Below are 24087 nucleotides of genomic sequence, written 5' to 3' on the forward strand. Positions count from 1 at the left end.
GCATGGCCGACCCCACACAGGGGTCAGGTCGGGTTTCATGAAACCCGACTTTGCCAAAAGTCGGCGACTTTTGAAAATGAACGATCCGTTTCGCTCAACCCTACTGTCCGCCGTAGTCCAATTAATAACGAGTGTCCCACGACGATCTCCCCTATAAAACAGTGACATCGGGTGATGTTACTGCTCTATAGGACCTCCAGTAACACACTGACAGGAGACAATGACATCACTAAGATTACCTCAGTTCAGGGTCTCACTTTATGGCATTGCTGCGTGGGAACTTTCTCACACAACAGTGCCAGAAGTGAGATTAGGGACTATTTTCTCACGGGGCATAGGAATACATTGTGGGGAATACATTGTGGAAGGATACCTTCCATCATTGTATTCCTAGAGCGCCTGGAAAGCGGTTGCATCAGCTGATGCTGCTGTTCTCCATGGGAGATCATCGAGGGACACTTGTTTTAATTTGATTTCTGCGAATCAGGGAGTATAGTGTTTGTTTATCATTTTAATATTTTTTTACAGGTGACACTTGCTTCAGGGATCAAAGTGACAAATGATGGTGATGATGTACTCTGTGATTAATGTACTGTATGTCTATGTGTATGTCTATATGTATGTTGTATGTATGTACTGTATGTATGTACTGTATGTGGCATTGTGCATGTCACATGGTGCATGTCGCATATTGCATGTCGCATGTCGCATGGTTCATGTCACATGGTGCATGTCACATGTCGTATGTTGCATGTTGCATGTCGCATGGCACATGTTGCATGTTGCATGTTGCATGGTGCATGTTGCATGTTGTATGTCACATGTAACATGTAACATGTTGCATGTTGTATGTTGCATGTAGCATGTTGCATGTCGCATGGCACATGTTGCATGTTACATGTCGCATGTCACATGTCGTATGTTGTATGGCACATGTCACATATCTCATGGTGTATGCCGCATGGCACATGTCACATGTTGCATGTCACATGTCATATGGTGCATGTCGCATGGTGCATGTCGCATGTCACATGCCGCATGGTGCATGTCGCATGCCGCATGGTGCATGTCGCATGGTGCATGTCACATGTTGCATGTCACATGTCGTATGTTGCATGTTGCATGTCACATGTCGCATGGTGCATATTGCATGGTGCATGTCACATGGTGCATGTCACATGTCATATGTTGCATGTCACATGTCACATGGTGCATGTCGCATGGTGCATGTCACACGGTGCATGTCACATGTTGCATGTTACACGTCGTATGTTGCATGTTGCATGTCACATGTCGCATGGTGCATATCACATGGTGCATGTCGCATGGTGCATGTCACATTTCATATGTTGCATGTCACATGTCACATGGTGCATGTCACATGGTGCATGTCGCATGTCATATTTTGCATGTCACATGGTGCATGATGTATGGTGCATTTTGCATGGTGTATGTTCTGTATGTGTGTACTGTATGTTGTATGCATGTACTGTATATGTGTGTCTGTGTATCTTTACAAATAAAACACATTAGCCGGATGATGGGACTTCTACTGTCCCATCATTGGCTAATGTGTCACTCACTGTCACTGTAGCAGGCAGAGCCCGATGGGACTTGTAGTCCCATCGGACGATGCCTGCACACAGAGACACACACACCAATGACCCCAACGCAAAGCCCCGCAGACCCCCCGCCCGCACACTCTAGCACCTTCTGCAGACCCACCACGCAGAACCCCCACCGCCAGCAGATCCACCGATGGCAGATTCACTGTGCAGACCCCCTGCCGCACATCTCAGCACATGAGTGCGGCCAGCAGACCCCAGCATATTGGAACGGCCAGCAGACCCCAGCATATGGGAATGGCCAGCAGACCCCAGCATATGGGAACGGCAAGCATACCCCAGCATATGGGAACAGCCAGCAGACCCCAGCCCTGCCCACCTGCAGATCCCAGCCCCGCCCACCCACAGGTCCCAGCCCCACCCGCCAACAGATCCCAGCACAGCACCGCAGGATGACCTCAGCCCCGCCCACAGCCCAGTCACTCTTAATGAGTGACGACTGCTGTCTGTGGAGGCTAGGTCACACCTACTGCTAACGTCATGTCAGTTTCCAGAGTCTGGAAATTGACTTGACATCGGCAGAAATTAGCGGAGGCTGCAGCCTGGGGGACACGTGACCCAGACTCAGCTGCCGCCATAGCGCTGCTCACAGGCAAAAACGGCAACAGAAGGTATTTAGAAAATTCATTAGGGGCCCCAGGGGATACATTGGGGGGTTAACTGAAAGTAGTGGACAACCCCTTTAATGGAAAGTTGAGTGGAAGGAAAAAGTGTGGTAGAAAAAGGTGCGTAAGAAACCGGGATAACCGCAACCTTGAAAGGATTGTTAAGAAAAGGCCATTACAAATTTTGAGGGAGATTCACAAACAGTGGACTGCTGCTTGAGTCATTACTTGAAGAGCCACCACACACCGACTTATCCAGGCCCTGGGCTACAAGTGTCACATTCCTTGTGTCAAGCCACTCATGCCCAACAGACAACACCAAAAGCGTCTTACCTGGGCTAAGGAGAAAAGGAAGTGGAATGTTGTTCAGTGGTCCAAGGTGTTGTTTTCAGATGAAAGTAAATTTTGCATTTCTTTTGGAAATCAAGGTCCTAGAGTCTGGAGGAAGAGTGGAAAGGCACAGTATCGAAGCTGCTTGATGTCTAGCGTGAAGTTTCCACAATCAATGATGGTTTGGGGAGCCATGTCATCTGTTTGTTAGGTCCATTGTGCTTAATCAAGACCAAAGTCAACACAGCCGTCTAGCAGGAAATTTTAGTGCACTTAAATCTTCAGAGGCGGAATGGCACTAGGGCCATGAGACTCACAGCAGGAGACACTTCAATCACGTCTCTCCATTTACTTGCCCACAATCAAAAGCAACTGGACTTCTGGTGCTCAGCTTGATTGAAGCATAGCATACCAAATATCATAACGAGAAAATGGAAGACAGCGGCACTCACCAGTTTGCTGGACCCGTAGAAGTGCTGATTGCACGAAACGGCCATCATCCTCCTGCACTCCCCGCACCCTCGCTATTTCTCATTATGTGTTTGAGATAATCTGCACCTTGGATTAAACACATTGAATCAGCAAACTGGTGAGTGCCGCTGTCTTCTATTTTCTCGTTATGAATTTTAGTGCACTTCATGCTTCCATCTGCCGGCAAGCTTTTTGGAGATGGTAATTTCATTTTCCAGCAGTACTTGGCACCTATCCACACTGCCAAAAGTACCAATTTCTGGTTTAAAAGCAACAGTATTACCGTGCTTGATTGGCCAGCAAACTCGCCGGACCTTTACCTCATGGAAAATCTATGGGGTATTGTCAGGAGAAACATGAGACACCAGACCCAACAATGCAGACGAGCTGAATGCTGCTATCAAAGCAACTTTGGATTCCCCAGCAGTGCCACAGGCTAGTGTCATCCATGCCACACCGCATTGATGCAGTAATTGATGCAAAAGGAGCCCTGATCAAGTATTGAGTGCATTTACTGAGCATACATTTCAGTAGGCCAACATTTCAGATTTTACAATCATTTTTCAAGCTGGTATTATAAAGTGTTCTAATTTACTGAAATAATGGCGTTGGCGTTTTTATTGGCTGTAAGCCATAATCATCAACATTAACAGAAATAAACACTTGAAATAGATCCCTCTGTTTGTAATGACTATATAATATGAGTTTCACTTTTTATATAGAAGAACTGAAGTTAGTTAACTTTTTGATAATGTTCTAATTTAGAGAAAAGCACCTGTATATATAAGAACTATAAAAAAAAAGATTTATATCAGAGCACCATTCCATGTTTAAAATACTTGTGTGGTTTACACCTTTATTAAACCATGGTCACAGATACTGACACATTAAAACAAAGTGAGCTATCTTCTAAAAGGTGAATACTGAGTGGCATTGCTGGGATCTGTCATATCCTGTGTTAAAAGGAGAAGTTAATGTTGAAATACCATAGCTTCTGCTTCCCTTTTTTGGAGTCTTGTACTGAATTAGCAATAACTCACTTTACTTTGTCACTCTTGTATGCAACGGCCATAAAGACCACTGTGGACTCCATTTGCTGTGCCTGTAAAAGAGGCAGAACTGAAACCTACTGTACGATACTGCAAAGAAATAAATCTACAAATTAATAGGTTGGTAATGTATATTTGAACAGAAATGACTAAGTAGAACTAATTGCTGGTTGTGTTTTATGTATCTATGGAAAACTTTAGTTGACAAAATGTATTGATTGTTATGCTGATTATCAAGGGGATTGTACTATTATTTTCAGACTATTGAACATGTACCAACTAGTGATGAGTGAGTGTACTCGTTGCTGGGGTTTTTCCGAGCACGCTTGGGTGATCTCCGAGTATTTGTTAGTGTTCGGAGATTTAGTTTTCATCGCGGCAGCTGAATGTTTTACAGCTAATAGCCAGGCTGAGTACATATGGGGGTTTCCTGTTGCAAAGGAATCCCCACACGTACTCAGCCTGGCAATTAGCTATAAATCATTCAGCTGCCTCGATGAAAACTAAATCTCCGAGCAGTCATAAATACTCGGAGACCACTTGAGTGTGCTCGGGAAAACCCGAGCAACGAGTACACTCGCTCATCACTAGTAGCAACGTATGGTAGCAAAGGTTATCATGAATGACAACACACCTTCTTGATAACTTGTCAAAGAAGGCTGTCACACATATGCCTCATTTCAACATCCGTGTTGCATGTAAGAGTTTTACCCATTTTTTTTTTCACGGCTTCAACACATATCAATTATAGTCCATGGGACTATTCCCATGTCTGTGTTTTTCACAGACAGCGCACATGCAAAACTGACAAAGCCATGTCCAGTTTTTGTAATCATGGTTGAAAAGTGACAATACAAGTCTAAGGCTGGAGTCACACAACGTATAAAAATAAGGTCTGTTTTTTACGGACCAAATACACAGAAATGTTCCCTGAACAGTGATCCGAATGTCAACCGTTGGCAAGGTGTGGCTGCGTATTTTGCGCATGTAAACCTCCGTATGGCATCCGTACGGAGAGATGTTCTCGCCGGCTTGCAAAATGGACATATAATGGATCCATGGGCTCAAATATTCGTGAAACACACATCAAACATATATATATATATATTCATATTTCATACAGCGCTAGCTAGCAAAAAAGCCAGTAATTCAACTGCCGGCTTTTGCTAAATAATTCCCGAACCTGACAGAATATGAGATATGGTTTACATACAGTAAACCATTGCATATCTGTTACATTTTTACATATCCCTCACTAATAATGTAAGGCCTCTTTCACATTTACGTCGGTACGGGGCTGTCGCAAACCGTCGGCCCGACGTACCGACGTATGTTGTGCAAAATTGTGCACAATGTGGGCAGCGGATGCAGTTTTCCAACACATCCGCTGCCCTTTATGAAGTCCGGGGAAGAGGGAGCGGAGTTCCGACGGACGAAAAAACGTTACATTGAAAGTTTTTTCATCACGACGGTCCGCCAAAGAACAACGCATCCATTGCACGATGGATGCGACGAGTGGCCGTACGTTGCAATGCGTCGCTAATGCAAGTCTATGGAGAAAAACGCATCCTGCGGGCAACTTTGCAGGATGCGTTTTATCTCCAAAACGACGTATTGCGACGTTGGCCAAACGGAAGCCTTAGTGTGTGTGCAAAATTTGGGAGCTGTAGGTGTTAAAATAAAGGGTTAAATCATGGAAAAAACTGGCGTGGGCCCCAGCGCAATTTTCTCCGCCAGAGTGGGAAAGCCAGTGACTGAAGGAAGATATTAATAGCCTAGAGAGGGACCATGGTTATTGCTCCCCCCCAGGCTAAAAACATCTGCCCCCCAGCCACCCCAGAAAAGGCGCATCTGTAAGGCTACGTTCACATTTGCGTTGTGTGCCGCTGCGTCGGCGACGCAACTCACAACACAAACAAAAACGCAACAAAACACATGAAAAAACGCTGCGTTTTGCGACGCATGCGTCGTTTTTAGCCGAAATTTGGACGCAAGAAAAATGCAACTTGTTGCGTTTTCTTGGCCCGACGCTTGCAGCAAAAAAAACGCATGCGTCGCACAACGCATCACAAAAAGACGCATGCATCCCCCATGTTAAATATAGGGGCGCATGACGCATGCGTCGCTGCTGCGTCGCCCGACGCACACCCGACGCAAACATGCATAACGCTAATGTGAACGTAGCCTAAGATGTGCCTATTTTGGCAATTAGCCACTATCTTCCCACTCCCCTGTAGCAGTGGTATATGGACTAATAAGGGGTTAATGTCACCTTGCTATTGTAAGGTGACATTAAGCCTGGTTAATAAAGGAAAGGTGTCAATGAGACACCTATCCAATATTAATCCAATAGTAGGAAAGGGTTAAAAATAAACACACATTAAGAATAAAGTATTTTAATGAAGGAAAGAAAGACACAGGTTTTAAAATATTTTTTGTATACTCAATCCAAGTGAAGACCCTCTTTGTCCTGGAAAAAATGCAAAATAAAAAAGCAATATCCCATACCTGTCATGTCCCATGCAGTAATCCATAGCAAGGGGTTAAATTAATTTATAACCAAGAGCGGTGCTGATGCTGCCGCTCCCGACTGTAAAACACTGGGAAATGAATGAAATGCAGCGGGCAGAACTTCGGTGACTAGCGGTGCCTTCACTGAAGCTGCGCCTCCTGGTGGCATAAACTCATATGAACTGTAGTGTGGGAATTGTTCTGCATATTTTCTCATGCTACCGTTCATATGAGTTTATGCCACCTGGGGGAGCAGCTTCGGTGACAGCACCGCTAGTCACCGAAGCTACATTACCTTCATTTAATTCATTCCCCAGTGTTTTACAGATGGGAGCAGCAGCATCAGCACCTCTCCTAGTTGTAAATGAATTTAACCCATTGAGATGGATTACTGCGTGGGACATGACTGTATGGCGAACAGGTATGAGATATTGTTGCTTTTTTGGGGGGGATTTTTTTTCAGGAGAATGAGGGTCTTCAGGTGGATTGAGCGTACCATAAAAATAATAAAACCCTGTGTCTTTCTCTTATTAAAATACTTTATTCCTAATGTCTGTGTGTGTTTTAACCCTTTCAGACTAGTGGCTTATTAAATGGATAGGTGTCTTATTGACACCTCTCCATTATTAACCAGGATTAATGTCACCTTACAATACCAAAGTGACATTAACCCCTTATTACCCCATATGTCAGAGAACTGCTTTATGTAAAAGCTCATGTTAAAATCGCATTGCACACGGATTGCATACAGATGTCATACGGGTGTTGTGATTAAAAAAAAAATCGCATTGACATCGCATGACAATCGCATGTTTTACCTCTGTTTTATCAGTCCTAAAATCGGACCATTTTTTCTCACAAATGGGTGTGAGGCCTTAGAGGGAATATATCAGCCTGAGGTGTAGCTAGGGTTTTGGTTCGGGGGGGGGCCAAGCTTCAGAGCGGGCCCCTAACCAGGTAACCTTGATTACAACTGGGTGACTCACCCTTAGGCTATGTGCCCACGTTGCAGAATATAAGCCGATTTTTCCTCATCAAAATCGCACACCCTTGCCAGGGAAAACACATGCGGATTTTGATGCATTTTTGTTACTTTTTTGTTGCGTTTTTGCTGCTTTTTTCATGCATTCCAATACAAGTATATGGCTGCGCAATTCCACAAAATTAATGAACATGCTACGTATTTATTCGTGATGCGATTCTGCTGCAGAAAAATACACAGCATGGGCACAGCAATTGCGGAATGCAATTAAAATTAATGGGATGCATTTTGTTAATGTTTTTTAAGCATTTCCACAATGGAAACGCTTAAAAAACGCAACGTGGTCACATAGCCCAATAGTGGAGGAGAACCTCAGCAGATGACCGTCATGTTGCTGAAAATAATCTCTATAGCGCAACACTGATATTACCGCCATATGGTCAGTGGTAAATACCAGCTCTGCAGAACATATAAGAGATCACATCACAGTTACAGATGGGGACTTACTGCTGACGTTCTTTCTGATGGAGTTGTTCACTTTTCCGGCCGTTTTCATCTGGCCCAAACCGACACAACTTCTTCCACCCAGGACTCGTCTGCAGAGAATACAACAAAGACACATTTCACTACTCATATTTTCAGCACGTCACCATCTATTTCCAAAGTGCACAAACTTATCATCCTACTAGTACCCCAATGCTGCCGCCGTAAGTGTCCCTATTACTGCACCTGCCATGTGGTACTATGCGCCCTTTAAATTCTAAAGCAACCCTCTAGAATATAGTAATGCCGGGTGCAAGTGCCCTAAAAAACAGTGCCCACATTTTGCTCCCTAGAAAGTAATATTGCCCTGTGTGCCCCTTTGATAGTCACAGTAACCCGAGTTCCCCTATAACAATAAGTGCCCTCTTAACATTGAATAATGTCCTGAGTCTCCTCCCCTGTACAGCTCCCCTATACACAGTATGATGCTCTGTTATACAAAACATGATGCCTCCTCACTGAAATATACCCATACACAGTATACTGACCCTTTAGTAGCCTCCAAACTGCTTGATGGCCCCAACACTGTGTGATTGCCTCTTCATTGTAATCCCCACACTGTATGATGCCCCCATTAGATAGCCTCCATATTGTATAATGTGCCAAATAGTCCTCAATATAGTATAATACATTCCCCATTGACCTGTATAGTATAATGCATTCCCCATAGGCCTGCATAGTATAATGCATTCCCCATAGGCCTGCATAGTATAATGCACTCCCCATAGACCTGTATAGTATAATGCACTCCCTATAGACATGTACAGTATAATACATTCCCCATAGGACTGTATGGTATAATGCACTCCCCATAGGCCACTACAGTATAAGACACCCCCATAGGCAGCAAGTACAGTATAATGCTACCCATTAGGCAACCAGTGCTGTATAATGCACTGCCATTAGGCAGTCTGTATAGTAGAATTCACCCCCATTAGGCAGTCTGTATAGTATAATACACCCCCTTTATGCAGCCTGTATGGTATAATGCACCCCCATTAGGCAGCCTGTATAGTATAATACACTCCCATTAGGCAGCCTGTAAAGTATAATGCACCCCCATTAGGCAGCCTGTATAGTATAATGCACCCCAAATAGGTAGCCTGCATAGTATAATGCACCCCCAGTAGACAGCCAGTACAATATAATGCACCCGTTAGATAAGGGATTTCTAACCTACTCAGGTGTTCTGTCGTTTAGGTACCTAAGCGATGAAGCAATAATCAGAGAGACACACGCTCGTTTTCTGTCCAAATAGTCTCTGTTCTTTATTTTTAGGGCTGGGCTTTTAATAGCCCCAAGAACAAAAGGAAATATAGGGTTACATAATAAATTGGCAAGAATATAGATTATACAATGGGTTGCCAGACCCATCCTGGTATACAAGATAGATTACATAAGAAAATGTCAGCGTGCTCTGGTTCTGACATTTTGGCTGAATATTCAGGATTTTTGGGTGGATAAAGACAAAACAGACATATATATTGTTAGTCTAGAAATAAACTACATGACCTTGACCAATTCTGAGAAATTCTAACCACTACTATGTGGAATGTCCAGGAAAGTGTCCACAAGGAGAGACAGATGATAACTAAAAACATATGACCTGTTGCACAATCTCTTGTGCAACACTTAGCATTTTCCTATTTTTTTCAGAATACAGATTAACCATTTCTCTAACAACTCCCCTCTTTTTATCATCTGATCTACCTTGCCCTATCTGATCCCTTCCTGTTATTTAGGTCTGCAAGATAACCCTACTTCACGAAATACATGGCTTATCCAGTGTTTATCATGGGATACCGACATGCTGTGTATCCATTCAAATTATACTTGTGGGTCAGACCTTCTGTTCCTTCTAACCCTATTTCTATCACGGGATTATTATAAGGGGATGATATAGATAAATTTTTATGACATAGAAATATAGACATTTATATTAATATATTAAAATATGTGGTAGAAAATAGAATATAGTTTTTGTTTGTTAGTATAATTCATAGAGTCCATATTGTCATTGAGTCTTTGAAAGTTTTCTGTGGGCTCTTTGTCTTTTATCAGACCTTTGGTCTTCTGAAATACAATCCGCCAAGTCTACTGAAGTTTGCTTGTTGCAGAATATGCATTCAGGTTGGAGTGCAGTTAGGCTACGTTCACATTGGCGTTCCGCCAATGTGCGTCGCTGTTGCGCCGGCGACGCAGCGGCGTCGCAGCGGCGACGCGCCCCTATGTTTAACATAGGGGACGCGTGCGTTGTTTTGGTGGCGTTTTTCGCCACGTGCGTCGTTTCCGACGCTAGCGTCGGACGCAAGAAAACGCTACATTGTAGCATTTTCTGTGCGTCCGATTTTCGTCAAAAACGACGCACGCGTCGCAAAACGCGCGCGTTTTTGCGCGCGTTTGCGCGCGTTTTTACGTGCGTCGCGCGTTGCGTCGCCGACGCAGGGCGGCGCAACGCTAGTGTGAACCTAGCCTTATTGAGGTAGTCATCACTTGGGTTTACTATATCTCAAAGTCAGTATTGATTTTAGATTTACGTTTACCTGTAAAACATTTACAATTAGAACTGAGAATTTTCTTTAAAAGCATAACAAATAACTTTATCATCACTGCAATGATTAGTATCACTAAAACTGCTTGAATTAGGACATGAATTACACCTGATATCCATCCAGCTATTCCTTTGAACAGGTTCACGGGGTTTAACCATAAGAGCCATTCAGGGAGGGGTAAATCATCCAGTGAATTAGCTTTTTGCACCCCTTCCCTTTATCATTTCAAGCTATTCTATATCATTAGTAAGTCTCATTAGTCCAGAAGGATCTATGCAGTGGCAACAGGCAGGTCCTACCACTTGACAGAAGTTTCATTGAGAGGCTGTGAGATAATTATGTACCATGGAATGGTGATTAATAATAACTGTAAGATATTTCATGTAGGCTGACTCAACATTTTAGAGCATCAAATAATCAGTTATGCTATCAAAAATGTCACCTAGTCGATACATACCCACACATATTCATAGATGCCTACCTCTAAAAGCTGTATGAAATTAATTTGAGGTAGCTGGAGCAGGTACAATGGTCAGGCGGTGCACTTTTCCCACATTTAAGCATACACAGACTACGCATCCCTATACGAATATAGCAGCAGCACAGTAGAATTCTGGGGTCACCCAATTAGCTTTTACCTGACTTACCATTGCGTCTTTGGACTGATAGGACAGTCCATGAAAGAGAGCGCACATCATGGAGAACAGTGCCCTAGGAAGGCAGCACTTACTATCCGCTCTCCTCAGTCCATCTTCTTCCTTCGCACATGAGTGCCTTTGCCATCCTTCTTTCTCGGTGCAGAGGCCTGATCTTGTAGGCTCTGAGGTAGTTGTAGGTCCATCCACCCAGACACCTGCATCACGTATATCTTTGCGGGGAGAGAAAGCAAAGCAGCAGCTTTTGCTGCAATGTCAGATCGGTTATTACCTTCAGCTTCTCTAGTGCACTCTTTAGTGCGAGCTTGCACCTTGACTATAGCAACTTGAAGTTGAGCCACCAAGTCTGCATTTTTAACGGGTTTACCAGAAGAACCAATAAACTTTCTGCTCTTCCACATGGGACCGCAATCATGGAAAATGCCAAATGCGTGGCACTATTGGTAAATGCTCTGCCATTATACATGTCTCAGCGAGTACTTTCAATTCAGCTTCCCGAGCAGACATCCTAGAAGGTAAAGCTTCACTTTTTACCACCTCATGTTGATCAACTATTGCACAACCTGTATGAGATGCTTCATCTTTGTAAAACCATGACCCATCTACATAAAGCTCTAGCTCTGCATTAGGGATTGGTGTCTCTTGCATATTGGTAAGTATTTGTATTAAAATAGTGCACCCTTAACATGTCCCGCCGGATTTATGACAGTACAAACGGAAAGGGAGGTCATAACTTGGAATTCCTAGTGCTGGGGCTGAGAGAATGGCTTCCTTCCGGTCCTTAAACCCCTCTTTCGCTTCTGTGGTCAGTTGGTATGGCTGACCCTTGTTTCACATTGACAACACATCAAATAGAGGGTGCATGATTTGTGATGCAGAGGGAATCCATTCTCTACAGTAGCTGATCAGCCCTAGGAATGTTCTCAGTGTACATACGGAAGTGGACACAATTGCTTAGCTTATGGCCTTTTACCCTTTCTGGTGTTATGTGCTTCAGCTGAGGTGAAATGCAGCGACCTAAGAAAACAACTTTTTCCTCTTTTTTTTTCATTTGTTTCGCTGTTTATCTCTTGAAACCTTACATCCTTTGTGGTACAAAAAGATTAGAAAAGAATCTGTTTCGATTAGACGTACCTGGTTGCTCTCTGCTCAGGGGATATTGTCTAATACACACCGCTACAGTACCTGGCTTCAATTTGATGGATAATGGTGTTATCCTTAACAAACCAACGCCTCTCTTATCCTTTACCCACACTGCAGCTGTTTGCTCGATGATTTGCTGAATGTCCTCATCTTAGTTAATTAGCAGTTTTTCATCATCTAGCTGAATTAGTGACATCATATTGGAGAGGGTGCTCCAGACAATGGGCCTGTAACAGTAATACTTTTCTTCCAAACAATTAATAACTGCATTCATTGCACTCAGGATATCAGCACCTATCAAGCTTAGGACATTTATCTGAGACTAGCAATTGGGCACACAAGTCTGTGGTACGTGCTATTCACACATTCTTGGGTTCTGTTTCATGCAAGGGATAGACTGCTCCATCTGTCTTTACACCCTGGACTATTTTCCCTGTCATGAATCGTTGTGGCATATCCTTTTTCTTATAACTGTACGACTCTCCCCCGTATCAATCAGGCATTTTAATTGTGTGAAAGTGATAGTCATCCTGTGGGGGAACCACTATTTTTGTTTGCTCTTCTCTGGTGAACTATCCCATCTTTCCTTTTCTTCTCTCTCCCTGTTCCCCTGTGATATATACCTGCCACCTGCAACGCAGTATTCACAGCATTATTAAATACATCGTGAGGTATATTCACCATAACATGAGTTAGCTTTTGCTGCTTCTTTGCTCTCTTACTGTTAATCTGGCCCTCTATCCTCCTAAACATGGGAAAGATTGTATACACATTCAGGTCGTACCCTCACCACTTACGTTCTTAGATCTTCTTTTAATCCTGTCAGGAACATTAAGGAACCTAACTTCCCTACGATTTTTCAGGTCATAGTCATGATCTGTGAACACTGCTGTACATCTAGCATAAAATCTGTCAATAGGCTCCTCTGAACCCTGAAATACTTCTGTTAATTCTGAAGCTAAGTCCTCTGTCTGCTTTTTGGCAACCACAAGTAACCTGGCTAGAAATTGCTGTCCTGACTGCATAGTTTTCTAGTCTGCTGGTATCTCCTGCATTATGGCATTCACCTGAACTGCTTTTATTTTCTCAGCTAGCGGCACCCCGTCAGAGATGCAGCATAATGGATCCAAATCATTCCACACAGCATCATAGTTATCAGCTGTACCCTTCATGGCTTTATAAAACCCAAGGGGATTTTTATACGGGTCTGGGAAGCTATTCGCCATGGCAAGTTGCTCAGATCAGCTCCATGGTTTCTACTAATCATTGGTATCTATCTTTGCATTTTCCTCGCCAATCTCCTGTGGTCTGCTGGTCATCTGTGTTATTAAAGGGAGTGCAGTGTCACCCCTCTCAGTCATAGCACAGAAGTCATATTGGGTTTTCTCTTTATCTTGTGGCTTATTACATTTATTACAGATCCAGGTAGTGGATCTCATGGCTCTTTTATCCCTCTGCCTATCCTGTTGATTACCTGCGGGCACTGGGGGTTGTGGGTGTGTGGGACTACTTTCTGTAGCCCCCATCAACCCTTCACTGGACTGGTAATCTCCTATACACCTCCATTCACTGTCTACTCTGCTTAGGACCAACTTTTTTCCTGCTTTATTGTCACCCGGAGGAGGTGTAGGGGTAGTCTGTAAGTGAAACCTGTCCTCACTTTCTTAGGTAAGGGCTTCCTGCTGCTGTCGGGGACTGTTTACTGGGGTGTAGAAATTATCCGGGGACCCCTTTGGTAGCCCAGGGTATTGATTTGTAGTTTAATATGTAGGAGGAGAGGAATCGTATGCTAGGAAGCCTGGCTGCATTTGCATTCGGACTGACGCTGGAATCAACCTTCCTTTTCACATGCAGCCTCACTCTGCTGGGCTGCTGCTGGAAAGGGGGCTGATCTCATCCCCCGCTGTTACAGGGACAGAGGGAGCTGCAAAGACACAGACTGACTCAGTAAAGGAGGGGCTGCTTGTGCCTGCGGGAATTCTGCAGATCGCCTCCCATACATTCTCACATTGTAACTTTATCACGTTCCTCATTCTCAGTATTTAAAATGGACCATGTCGTTCAGAGGTTCTGATCCATACTGCAACTTGCATGCCATAGTCATATTCATCAATCCATGCGGCATGCTTCTTACTTAAATGCTTCCATCTCTCAGCATCCAAACATCCATTCCTTGGCATTCCTGCCTTTTCTAGAATTATTAGCTGTATCCTTATCTGCTTTACGTAATCTGTCCTGACCTGGTTAATCTAGCACCCATAACAGCTGTCAAAGGTAGCGACCCCTATCTTCAGCCCTGTTATGTATAAGCTGGATCCCACTGGTCTACTATCATAGCCAGCAATCCTGCTTCCAAAGCAATAAGCTGAACCACAACTCTCTGTTCTGTCCTGATGCTGATGCACACTGTCCTGAAAAAGTAGATCACTATGAACAACGCAGTTCCAACCACAAGCACTCTATACTCCTCATACATCAGAATCTGAGTCTACACTAAACTCTGAATATGCAAGGTCTATTCCTGAATCCACTCCGAGTTCAATAAAATAATATTCGTGCGTGACATTATCTTTCCACCTTGGCATATACCATCTAGAGTCTAATATATCTACCCAGCTTCTGATCAATCCATGAGGATGAGATACTATATGACAAGAGTACTCTCTGCGCCTAAACTGGTGAACTCAACATAGACACTTTTCACACAGCATGTGGGGCACACATGGGAAGCATTTGTCTGATATTTCAATCACATCCATACACATAATACTTCTGTCCTTTCTCGCTCCTCACATTTTATCAAAATGCTCTAGTGCCAATGGACAAAAACATAAATCACATCTATTTGTGGAATCTCTTACTTGGTTCACTATATCCTCTTATTTATTTCCTATCTGAGTACAGGGGCTGCATACAAAAATGAGCATTTATGTGCACATAGATTTTAGTGAAGTGGGAATGAGTATGTGAAGACAAACTCCCACCTGGGACCTTCCTGTAAGTTTTTTCAAGTAGCAACTAAACAGAGAGTTTTATCTTACTTACTGCTTTTAATGAGAAGGCTATTTATATACTGAGCACACATCATTTAGTCTCCATACATCATGAGCGCTGATCCGTACCCCACAACACAGATTCAGCAATATATCAGGAACGCAGTATAATCAGAACAATTCAGCACAGTGCTATCAGTACTACTTATCAATTAACAACTGACAAGGCACCAATAAACAGAATTAATATAATTAACTAACCAAAAGCAGAATTAGAGTGATAAAGAAGGAAAGAAACAATAGAACAAACATAGTACAAGTATAACAGCGCATAGCAGAGCAAAATCAAGACTCATCTATTACAATCTTTACAGTATTAACAAACATTGATATAGTTATAAACAGACAGGAACCTTTATTATAGGTACAGACAAAACAAATGATGGAAAATCATCGTAATTCATAATGAAACAAAAACAGTTGTTAAGAGCACTTAAACAAACAGACAAAACAGGCAAGCAAGAGGCAACAAATAACAGATACTTTCTTTTACCTGAGAGTTTTCCCATTAGAAATCCCCAAAGACTGACTCTAGAAAGCCTCCTTTCCCGGAGAGAAAACTGTTTGAGTAATAAATCTACTCACTTACCCGGGATATGGTTTTCTGTTCAGGAGGGAGGCAGTCAATTGTTCAGTCTAAGATGAAAGTCGAAGGAGAAATTATATCCCGCTGAAGGCCTTCAAGTTGTTAGAGAAGGGATTTCTAACCTACTCAGGTGTTCTGTCTTTTAGGTACCTAAGCGATGAAGCAATAATCAGAGAGACACATGCTCGTTGTCTGTCCAAATAGTCTCTGTTCTGTCTCTGTTCTTTATTTTTAGGGCTGGGCTTTTAAAGCCCCAAGATCAAAAGGAAATATAGGGTTACAAAATAAATTGGCAAGAACATAGATTATACAATGGGTTGTCAGAAACATCCTGGTATATAAGACAGATTACATGTAATCTACAAAAATGTCAGCGTGCTCTGGTTCTGACATTTTGGCTGAACATTCAGGATTTTTGGGTGGATAAAGACAAAAACAGACATATATCATCAGTCTAGAAATAAACTACATGTCCTTGACCAATTCTGAGAAATTCTGACCACTACTATTTGGAATGTCTGGGAAATTGTCCACAGAGAGACAAATGATAACTAAAAACATGACCTGTCGCACAATCTCTTGTGCAATACTTAGTATTTTCCAATTTTATTCAGAATACAGATGAACCATTTCTTTAACACCCCCATTCGGCAGCCAGTATAGTATAATGCACCCCCTTTAGGCAGCCTGTATAGTATAATGCACCCCCAATAGGCAGCCAGTACAATATAATGCACCCCCCATTAGGCAGCCTGTATAGTATAATGCACCTGTTTAAAAAAACAAAAACAATACACACCCTTCTTCTTCCTTGTTCACGCGGTGCTCTGAGTGCCCTCTCATCTCCTGACAGCGGGCGCCAGGTACTGATTTCATTGCTACTCCCTGGCAGTGTTGACGTCGGTTACATCAGACTCTGACAGGGGGATGATGGGAAAAGGAGCGTAACGCTCTCTCTCTCATCAAGCTAACACTGCGATGACACGCGGTGGTCCCACTGCTGGCACAGGGTCCCCACCACCTCCTCAGGGGCCGCACAGCAACCAGGCGGCAGAGCAGGGAGATCGTGTCTCCCTACTTTGCCGCAGAATGTAACTGTACGCTGATACAGTTACAGTAGTGTAGCTCCGGGTGGGCCCCCTCGGAGTGCGGGGCCCTGGGCCACCACCCTCTCTTCCCCCCGATAGCTACGCTACTGATATCTGCACATTATTTCATTGTGAATATTTATAACCAGTTTTTCCAAATAAGTAAAATAAATTCACTAACCATTCCAATTAGAGTGAAAAATCCTAAAATATTTAATAGTTTTTAAAAAAAAAATACTAATAAAGAAAGTGACTAAAATATGAACTGTTCACTATGCTTATATCAATTTTGTTATGGGGAAATCAAAATAGATGATGAACTATTTGCTGAATAATTCCATGAGTAAGGGATCCTTTAGTTACTGTTACTTCAGCAAGTAGAGCAGATAGCATGTGATCACGTTTATTACTGATGTTAAATCCTAATCGCTACAGTAAAATGTTAGAACCATACTCATTCAACATATAAACGATGGGAAAGTTTTAACAGCAACACACTGTATTTTAATGGGCACAATTCATATAGCTAGTAATTAGGTATATTAGTTATTAATGCTGACTCCTAGTCACAAGGTTATATATTAAAACCATATTCCTATAAAGACGGTGAGGTGATATTAACGGCAACACACTGTATTTTAGTGGGTGCCTACAGATTATTAAATAGATTAGACGAAGTGCTATCAGTGCAATTAGACTTTGTCTCTTAGGAAAGTGCCATAAATGCAAGAGATCATTAGAATCCTCAGGGAATGGGTGCAATGGAAGTTATACTGCGTAGTTAAATATTCCCATTTGCAATGGAACCAATGACACCCGTGTGAGTCAATGAAGCCCTCATCATTATTTGTTGTTGCTAAAATCGTCAGGGGCTAGCAGTCATCAGCAGATTATTTCAATTATTAATGATAGGAAAGTATGGGCATGGTTGCAAGTTGGAGAGTATCAGCACAGAATGACTGTTAACCCCTTCACCCCGAAGCCGGTTTTCAACTTCCTGACCAGGCCATTTTTTTCAATTCTGTCCACTGTCACTTTATGAGGTCATAACTCTGAAACACTTCCACGGATCCTGGTGATTCTGAGATTGTTGTACTTTATGATAGTGGTAAAATTTCTTCGATTTGACTTGCGTTTCTTTGTGAGAAAAACGGAAATTTGGCGAAAATTTTGAAAATTTTGCAATTTTTAAACTTTTAGTTTTTATGCCCTTAAATTAGAGAGTCATATCATACAAAATAATTAATAAATAACATTACCCACATGTCTGCTTTACATTAGCACAATTTTGGAAGCATATTTTTTTTTAGGAAGTTATAAGGGTTAAAATTTGACCAGCGATTTCTCATTTTTACAAAAAAAATTTGCAAAACCAATTTTTTTTTTAGGGACCATCTCACACTTAAAGTCACTTTGAGGGGTCTATATGACAGAAATTGCCCAAAAGTGACACCATTCTTAAAACTGCACTACTCAAAACCACATTCAAAAAGTTTATTAACCCTTCAGGTGCTTCACAGGAATTTTTGGAATGTTTAAAAAATATTGAGCATTTAACTTTTTTTCACAAAATTTTTACTTCAGATCCAATTTGTTTATTTTACCAAGGGTATCAGGAGAAATTGGACCACAAAAGTTGTGCAATTTGTTTTGAGTATGCTGACTCCCCATATATGGGGTTAAACCACTGTTTGGGCGCATGGCAGAGCTCAGAAGGGCAGGAGCGCCATTTGACTTTTCAATGCAAAATTGGCTGAAGTTGAGATTGGAACCCATGTCACGTTTGGAGAGCCCCTGATGTGCCTAAACAGTGGAAACCCCCCTCAAGTGACTCCATTTTGGAAAGAAGACCCCCTAAGGAACTTATCTAGATGTGTGGTGAGCACTTTGAACACCCAATTGTTTCACTAAAGTTTAGAATGTAGAGCCGTGAAAATAAAAAATATATTTTCTACTACAAAAATGATATTTTAGCAACAGGACAAATTGGACCACAAAAGTTGTTGTACGCTGATACCCCATATGTGGGGGGAACTACTGTTTGGGCGCACAGCAGAGCTCGAAAGGGAAGGAGCGCCGTTTGGAATGCAGACTTAGATGGATTGGTCTGCAGGCGTCATGTTGCATTTGCCGAGCTCTTGATGTACCTAAACAGTAAAAAAACCCACAAGTGACCCCATATTGGAATCTAGACCCCACAAGGAACTTATCTAGATGTGTTGTGAGAACTTTGAACCCCCAAGTGTTTCACCACAGTTCATAACACAGAGCCGTGAAAATAAAAAATCTTTTTTTTCCACAAAAATTATTTTTTAGCCCCCGGTTTTGTATTTTCCCAAGGGTAACAGGAGAAATTTGACCCAAAAGTTGTTGTCCAATTTGTCCTGAGTACGCTGATACCCCATATGTTGGGGTAAACCCCTGTTTGGGCACACAGGAGAGCTCAGAAGGAAGCACTGTATTATTTTTTCAACGCAGAATTGGCTGGAATTGATATCGGACGCCATGTCGCATTTGGAGAGCCCCTGATGTGCCTAAACAATGGAAACACCCCAATTCTAACCGAAACCTTAACCCAAACACACCTCTAACCCTAATCCCAACCGTAACCCTAACCACACCCCTAACCCTAATCCCAACCCTAATCCCAACCGTAAATGTAATCAAAACCCTAACTTTAGCCCCAACCCTAACCTTAACCCCAACCCTAACCCCAACCCCAACCCTAACCCCAACCATTACTTTAGCCCCAAACCTAACTTTAGCCCCAATCCTAACCCTAACTTTAGCCCCAACCCAAACCCTAACGGGAAAATGGAAATAAATACTTTTTTAAAAATTTTATTATTTTTCCCTAAATAAGGGGGTGATGAAGCGGGGTTTGATTTACTTTTATAGCGTTTTTTTTTTGTGGATATTTAAGACTGAGAAAAAATACATACCATGAGATACGGCCTTCCCCAAACCCTGTCTGATGACAAATGCACACTTAGCAGGATGCAGCAGGCCTCCACTGATAAAGGCTAGGGGTGGCACAGGTGCAAACTACTTGATAAAACAGCCACCCCCACACCAACCAAACATTGCAGGGGTTGGCTGCCTAGTAGAAAAAAATGCACATTGATATAACTCACATAGGATGCCAGTCACACTGATAAGTGTGGTGCACAGTGTCTGGTGTGCAACCTATTAATGACGACCCCTTGTATTAACAGGTGGGCTGCCCAGCACTATAATATGCAGCACACAGTGACAGACGCCCCAGAAAAACCTAACCAACAAAAAGAGGCCTGGCAACATCCTGCAAAAAAGGATATGATATAGTGCAAAAAACGTATGCATATGATAAACGCATACACTATATGAGGTATTGGTTTAATATTTTGGCCCAAATAAAGTAAGCCCGCAACCCAACGTCAAGGGTCCTCATAATATTGCAGGTCCTACCGCTAATATCAAAAAACAGCTCACATAGAAAAAACTCAGAAAAAATACATACCATGAGATACGGCCTTCCCAAAACCCTGTCTGATGACAAATGCACACTTAGCAAGATGCAGTATGTATTTTTTCTGGATTTTTAAGACAGGCAGCCGTCACACACTAAAAGACGCTTTTTATTGCAAAAATTAGTTTTTGCATCACAACATTTTGAGAGCTATAAATTATCCATATTTTGGTCCACAGAGTCATGTGAGGTCTTGTTTTTTGCAGGACGAGTTGATGTTTTTATTGATATTATTTTCGGGCACATGACATTTTTTGATCGCTTTTTATTCCGAATTTTGGGAGGCAGAATGAGCAAAAACCAGCAATTCCTGAATTTCTTTTAGGGGGGGGGTAAAATTGATAAAGCAGCTTTATTCCTCGGGTTAGTACGATTACAGTGATATCTCATTTATATCATTTTTTATGTTTTGGCGCTTTTACACAATAAAAATTATTTTATATAAAAAATAATTGTTTTTGCATCGCTTTATTCAGAGAGCTATAACTTTTTTATTTTTCGGCTGCTGATGCTGTATGGCGTTTTTTTTTTTGCGGGACAAGATGACGTTTTCAGCGGTACCATGTAGGGTTGAGCGACTTATCCTTTTTTCGGATCGAGTCGGGTTTAGCCCAAACCGATTTTCGGCCGATTATTGCGAAAAGTCGTGGATCGACCGAAACACGAAACCCAATGCAAGTCAATGGGGAATCAAAGTCGGCAGTGAGTGGAGGACAGGAAAACACCTGCAGTGCCCACTTTAATGCCAAAAACATCAATTCTTATTTCTTAAGCTTGTCAATCTTAATTTACTTTATAATAATAGGTAGGCATTGAAAACAGGGGGTCATTTGACTAAAGCTGTGGGGGGTAGGGCTGGCTCAAGATTTCCATGGGACCAGGAAACGCGGACTACGTCACGGCGGTGGAGCAGGGAGAGGTAAGTATTTCAACTTTGCAGGTGCTGTGATCCTCAGCAAGCAGGGGGGCCCACTAGTTGGCGGTGTGTTTGACAGCGGGCGGCGCCCCCCACTGCCAGAGACACTTTTGCGTACTATCAGGGGCCTTGTGCCAGTGCCAACGAGTATACCCCCCCACCTGATGAAGGAACCTGCACCTTCCTCTTTGGTATATTATGCAGGAAGGGGAACCTGACTTTCAGCATGGTCAGATTCTGGCTGTGTAGAGTGCAAGGGGAATGTAGTGGTCTGGGTCAATGTACCAGCAGACTCATCTAGCAGTGGCTGGGCAATGGGCAGGATGAGGAGGAAACACCAATATAGGCCCAAATAATAAAGTAGGCTAAATGCAGTTCAAAATTGTTAACAGGACTAAACAGGCAGCATTGCTTTGTTCAGTGGAGGACAACTGTAATGAGTGGCAGACAAAGTTAGTAGGCCTAAAATAAAAAAGTGGGCTAAATGCAGCTAAAAATTGGTAACAGGAGTAAACAGGCGACACTGCTTTGTTCAGTGGAGGAGAACAAGAAGAAGCAGCAGACACCATTAGTAGGCCCAGCCAAACAAGTAGGCCAAATGCAGTTCAACATCCGAAACAGGATGAAAATTGAGGCTCAGATTTGTTCCGTGGAGGAGAAATGCAAGGAGCGGCAGACAACGTTAGTAGGCATAACCAAACCAGTAGGCTAAATGCAGTGTAATATCTTAACCAGGAAGAAAATTGAAGCTCAGCTTTGTACAGTGGAGGAGAACAACAAGCAGCGGCAGACACCATTAGTAGGCGTAAACAAACCAGTAGGCCAAATGCAGTGTAATATCCTAACCAGGATGAAAATTGAAGCTCAGCTTTGTAGAGTGGAGGAGAAAGGCAAGGAGCCGCAGACACCGTTAGTAGGCGTAACCAAACCAGTAGGCCAAATGCTGTGTAATATCCTAACCAGGATGAAAATTGAAGCTCAGCTTTGTAGAGTGGAGGAGAAAGGCAAGGAGCGGCAGACACCATTAGTAGGCGTAACCAAACCAGTAGGCCAAATGCAGTGTAATATCCTAACCAGCATGAAAATTGAAGCTCAGCTTTGTAGAGTGGAGGAGAAAGGCAAGGAGCAGCAGACACCGTTAGTAGGCAGAACCAAACCAGTAGGCCAAATGCAGTGTAATATCCTAACCAGGATGAAAATTGAAGCTCTGCTTTGTACAGTGGAGGAGAACAACAAGCAGCGGCACACACCATTAGTAGACCCAACCAAAGAAGTAGGCCAAATGCAGTTTAATATCTGACACCGGATGAAAATTGAGGCTCAGTTTTGTTCAGTGGAGGACAATTAATGGGAGGCAGACACAGTTAGTAGGCCTAAATAAGTAAGTAGGCAAAATGCACTTCAAAATTGGTAAGTGGAGTACACATGCGGCATAGCTTGGTTCAGCGGAGGACAACTGTAATAAGTGGCTCAGACAGACAGAGTAGGCCTAAAATAATAAATGTGGCTATATTCAGTTCACAGTTGGTAAGAGGAGAACACAGGCGGTATAGCTTGGTTCAGCGGGGGAGGACAAGTGTAATTAGTGGCTCTGACACACAGAGTAGGCCTACAATAAAAAAGAAGGCTATATTCAGTCCACAATTGGTAAGTGGAGTACACAGGCGGCCTAGCTTTTTTCAGCGGGGGACAGTTGTAATGTGTGGCCAGACAGACAGAGGCCTAAAATAAGAAAGGTGGCTAAATGCAGTTCCAAACTGCTAGCAGGAATAACCAGGCGGCCTAGCTTGTTTCAACGGGGGACAGTTTTAATGTGTGGCGCAGACAGACAGACAGACAGACAGAGGCCTAAATTAAGAAAAAGGTGGCTAAATGCAGTTCCAAACTGCTAGCAGGAAATACCAGGTGGCCTAGCTTGTTTGAGGGGGGGACAGTTGTAATGTGTGACGCAGACAGAAAGACAAACAGAGGCTTAAAATAAAATAAGGTGGCTAAATGCAGTTCGAAACTGCTAGCAGGAATAACCAGGCGGCCTAGCTTGTTTCAGCGGGGGACAGTTGTAATGTGTGACGCAGACAGACAGACAGACAGAGGCCTAAAATAAAAAAAAGGTGGCTAAATGCAGTTCCAAACTGCTAGCAGGAATAACCAGGTGGCCTACCTTGGTTCATTGGTTCAGCGTGGGAGGACAACTGTTATGAGAGGCTGGCACATTACTAGGCACAAATAAGTAAGTAGGCTACATGCAGTTCACAATTGGTAACAGGAGTACACAGGTGGCATAGCTTTGTTCAGCGGAGGACAACTGTTATAAGTGCATGACACAGTTAGTAGGCCAAAATACTAAAGTGGGCTAAATGTCTGCCAAGGAATTGTTCATAAATAAACTGGTGGCATAGCGAGGTACAGGGGTGGGCTCCTCAGCAGAGTTGCAGACAGTGGTAGTTGGCGCAAAGTATTAAGGGGTAT

General features: G+C 42.8%; 1 protein-coding gene across 2 annotated transcripts in view; it reads left to right on the forward strand.

Moving 5' to 3' along the window:
* The first annotated feature begins 4056 nt into the window (after positions 1-4056).
* Positions 4057-24087, forward strand: part of LRRC25 (leucine rich repeat containing 25) — a 115356-nt gene continuing 95325 nt past the window's right edge. For both annotated transcript variants that reach the window (XM_069740599.1, XM_069740600.1), the window contains exon 1: positions 4057-4200. The gene's annotated coding sequence lies outside the window, so the exon portion shown is untranslated. The remainder of the gene's footprint in view (positions 4201-24087) is intronic.

This window comes from Ranitomeya imitator, chromosome 1 (assembly GCF_032444005.1).
Source record: "Ranitomeya imitator isolate aRanImi1 chromosome 1, aRanImi1.pri, whole genome shotgun sequence".
In the NCBI taxonomy this organism is placed as follows: Eukaryota; Metazoa; Chordata; class Amphibia; order Anura; family Dendrobatidae; genus Ranitomeya; species Ranitomeya imitator.